Source organism: Saccopteryx bilineata, chromosome 10 (genome assembly GCF_036850765.1).
Source record: "Saccopteryx bilineata isolate mSacBil1 chromosome 10, mSacBil1_pri_phased_curated, whole genome shotgun sequence".
In the NCBI taxonomy this organism is placed as follows: Eukaryota; Metazoa; Chordata; class Mammalia; order Chiroptera; family Emballonuridae; genus Saccopteryx; species Saccopteryx bilineata.
In genome coordinates, this window is record NC_089499.1 from 57,673,350 (window position 1) to 57,677,916 (window position 4,567).

At 47.9% G+C, this 4,567-nt stretch overlaps 1 pseudogene; it reads left to right on the forward strand.

Moving 5' to 3' along the window:
* The first annotated feature begins 1,392 nt into the window (after positions 1-1,392).
* On the forward strand, positions 1,393-2,232 carry LOC136314015 (protein FAM118A pseudogene; annotated as a pseudogene).
* The last annotated feature ends 2,335 nt before the right edge of the window (positions 2,233-4,567 follow it).

The window sequence follows — 4,567 nt, forward strand, 5'->3', positions numbered from 1 at the left end:
ACAGGGTTGGGACAGTGCCTGTTCTCAGCAGCCAGATGGAAAACCTCATGATTCAGGGTCACTGCGTACGGTACTCAGAGGCTACTGCATCCTAGAATAAAGCCCAATAATATTTATGAGAATACAAAAGAATACTCAGCACCCAACCAAGTAAAATTCACAATATCTGGTATCCAATAAAAAATCGCCAGGCCTGACCAGGTGGTGGTGTAGTGGATAGAGCGTCGGACTGGGATGTAGAAGACCCAGGTTCGAGACCCCAAGGTCCCCAGCTTGAGCGCGGGCTCATCTCGTTTGTGCAAAAACCCACCAGCTTGAACCCAAGGTCACTGGCTTGATCAAGGGGTTACTTGGTCTGCTGAAGGCCCACGGTCAAGGCACATATGAGAAAGCAATCAATGAACAACTAAGGTGTCGCAACACACAACAAAAAACTAATGATTGATGCTTCTCATCTCTCTCCGTTCCTGTCGGTCTGTCCCTGTCTATCCCTCTCTCTGACTCACTGTCTCTGTAAAAAAAATAAATAAATAAAATTAAAAAAAAAAAAATCGCCAGACATGAAATTGGAGAAATACTGACCTAGAACCAACACAAATATTAAAATTAGCAGACAAGGACATCAAAACTGTTATTATAACTGTACTTCAAATGTTCAAAAAGTTAACTAGAGGATGACTAAGTGGAGCACTGGATTTTTAAGACAGTGAAAATATAAACTTCTGTATTATGTAGGGGGCATATAACAATGGACATATGTCATTATACATTTGTCTAAAACCCAGAGAATTTACAACATTAAGAGTCAACCCTAAACAATGGGCTTTGGGTGACAATAGTATGTCAATGCAGGTTCATCAGTTGTAACAAATGTACTACTCTGGTGAGGGGTGGTACATTTTGTTGATAATAGGCAATGTTATGCATGTGTGAGGGTAGGAGTATATAAAGAACCCTTTCTTCCTCTCAATATCTGTGAACCTAAAACTGCTCTAAAAACTAGAGTTGATCAGAGATATGGAGATATAAAAAAGATCCCTCCGGCCTGACCTGTGGTGGCGCAGTGGATGAAGCATTGATGTGGAACGCTGAGGTCACCGGTTCAAAACCCTGGGCTTGCCTGGTCAAGGCACATATGGGAGTTGATGCTTCCTGCTCCTCCCCCCCCCCCTCTCTCTTCTCTAAAATGAATAAATAAATAAAAATAATTAAAAAATATATATATATCCCTGCCCCCCACCCCCGTGGGTGAGGGCGGTGCGCTCTGGCTCCCTCTCCGGTGCGCGCGCAGCCCCTCCCCGCAAACCGGCCCCGCCCAGCGCCAGCGGCGAGCAACCGCCCCAGAGAACCGTTGAGCAGGAGCAGGCGGCGGGGCACGAGCTCCGACTGGCCTTTCGGGGGCGCTGCAGGATTCACAGATGGATTCACTGGAAAAGACAACAAATAGAAGTGAACAAAAGTCAAGAAAGTTTTAAAAAAGCCTCATCCAGAAACAGCCGCAAGAACTGCTCCTGGTGATCAGGACCGGAGTCAGTGCAGCCGTGGCCTCGGGGATCCCCGCCCTCTGCTCCTGGAGGAGCTGCCTGGAGGCCGTCCTCGAGGCTGCGGAGCGGCTAAAGGTGCTCCACCCCGGGACGTGGCCCAGTTCCGCAGGAAGGTGATGGAGGACCGGGACCTGCTGGTTGTTGCCCATGATCTGATCCGGAAGATGTCACCTCGGACAGGTGACACCAAGCCCAACTTCTTCCAGGGCTGCCCAACTTCTCCTGATGGAGATCTTTGACAACCTGGAGCAGCACATCCAGGACCCGCTGGCGCTGCAGTCCATCCGCAGCCTGATGGAGAGGGGAGCAATGGTGCTGACCACCAACTACGACAACCTGCTGGAGATCTTTGGGCGGCAGCAGCAGAACAAGCCCATGGAGTCCTTGAAACTGAAGGACAAGACCAAGGTCCTTAAGTGGGCAAGAGGACACATCAGAGACGGAGTTCTTCACATCCATGGCTTATACACAGACCCCTGTTGGGATGGTATTGGATCCTTCAGGATATAAGGATGTCACCCAAGACCCAGAAGTGATGGTACGACCACCTGCTGTGACACTGCTTGTACTCCTGGGAACTCTAGTGGCAGCAGTCTGGGTGGGTTCCTGGCCCCCCAGCTGCTGGGGACGGTCCTGTGCACGCATCCTGCACTGTGTGCAGGGCTTGGCATGGGACACGTCGCACTGATGCTCAGTAGACTTGGGGTGCAAGACTCGTGTCCAGCACAGATCCAGTTTGCCTCTCCATGCCACCAGCCTTTCCATGCTGCTGCTGCTCAGGGATGCAGCTGAGTTTCTTCAGATTGACTTGCAGGCCCCACAGGGTCTGTGATGCCGTTTCCTGGGTACTCCTCCTCCATCATTTTTCTCTTTTCATTCAGGCATCTTCCTGTCTGAAATTCTCTCTTCTCCTTTCTCTACTCAGCACTCTGTCTAGCTTTCAAAACCTAGAGTTAAAATTTCATTCTCTGTGAGGTTTTCTTGAAATCAGAGGTAAAGCAAAGTGTGGAGACCTGCTTCCCTGCTTTTTCTAAACTCCTTTATTGTACTGAAAACCACAGGTCCCCACTGAGTCACTGGTGAGCACAGGGTTGTGCACCAATCCCTTGGTGCTGGCCCTGGGCCTGTGGGGCATGGCTGTGGTGGCATGGGGGTCAGTGGGGCTGAGGCTCTTCAGCTGCGTCAGTGATGTGTCCTGGGTTATGAGAATTTCTGAGCTGATACTGCTCCTCTGAGACGTTGGGTATGTGAATTGGGGGGTCTCCACTGCAAACATAGTGACCCCCAGTCACTTTGCTCCAACCTGTGCCCAGTCCCCTGGGTCACCGTCACTGGTCCTGCCTCAACTCTATTGCTCATTCCATAAAATTCTATTCCCCTGACCTCAGCCACCCATCCCCAAAAGTTGTCGATGATCCATTGAGACATGTGAATTCCAGGAGTGGTGTGTGCAATTCTGAACTGGAACATCTCATATTCTTTGTTTTAAAATTGTACATGAGGCCCTGGCTGGTTGGCTCAGTGGTGGAGCGTCAGCCTGACGTGCAGGAGTCCCAGGTTTGATTCCCGGCCAGGGCACACAGGAGAAGTGCCCATCTGCTTCGCCACCCCTCCCCCTCTCCTTCCTCTCTGTCTCTCTCTTCCCCTCCCACAGCCAAGGCTCCATTGGAGCAAAGTTGGCCTGGGCACTGAGGATGGCTCTGCGGTCTCTGCCTCAGGCGCTAGAATGGCTCTGATTGCAACAGAGCGACGCCCAGATGGGCAGAGCATCACCCCCTGGTGGGTGTGCCGGGTGGATCCTGGTCGGGTGTATGCGGGAGTCTGTCTGACTGCCTCCCCATTTCCAACCTCAGAAAAATACAAAAATAAATAAATAAATAAATAAATAAATAAAATTATACATGATTCTAGGGAAAAAAAAAAAAAGATCCCAAACTTACTTCTAAAAATTAAAATTATGTCTGAGCCTGACCAGGCAGTGGTGCAGTGGATAGAGCATCAGCCTGGGATGCAGAAGACCAAGGTTCAAAACCCTGAGGTTGCTGGCTTGAGCAAGGGTTTACTTGCTCTGCTGTAGTCCCCCAGTCAAAGCACATATGAGAAAGCAATCAATGAACAACTAAGGTGCCACGATGAAAAATTGATGTTTCTCATCTCTCTCTTCCTGTCTGTCTGTCCCTATCTGTCCCTCTATCTGTCTCTCTTTCTCTGTGTCTCTATCTCTCTTGCAAAAAAACCCCAAATAAACAAAACAAAACTATGTCTAAGGTGAAAAATATGATAGCCTGACCTGTGGTGCCACCATGGGTAAAGTGTCGACCTGGAATGCTGCAGTTGCTGGTTCATAACGCTAGACTTGCCCAGTCAAGGCACTTGTGAGAAGCAGCTACTAGGAGTTGATGCTTCCCGTTCCACACTTCCCTTCTCTCTCTCTCTCTCCTCTTTAAAATCAATAACTAAAATCTTTTAAAACTATATGATAGATGGGATTAACAGCAGATTAGACATTGCAGATAAAAAGATTACTAAACTGGAAGACATAGCAAGAGATAGTATCCAAAAATGAAACCCAGCCCTGGCCTGGTAGCTTGCCTGGTGCAAGCATTGTCCTGAAAAGCCGTTGTGGTTTAATCGCCAATCAAGGCACATATAAGAATCAACCAATGAATACATAAATAAGTGGAAAGACAAACTGATGTTTCTCCCCCTCTCTCCCTGTCTCCCTCCCTCCCTCCCTTTCTCTCTCTCTCAAAAATCAAGAAATAAATAAAATTTAAAAGAAACCTAGAGGGGAAAAAAGATTAAAAGAAAGAAAGAACAGAGCACCAATGAGTTGTAGTACAATTTTAAGTATTCTAATACCTGAGTAGGTGGAACTGATGGTACAGAAATAATACTGGAAGAAATATGGCCGGCAAATTGGCAGATTTGATGAAAACTATAAAATCTATAGTATAGCCCCAAGAAGCTCAATGAATCCTCAACACAATAGACACAAGGAAAACTACACCAAAGTACATCAT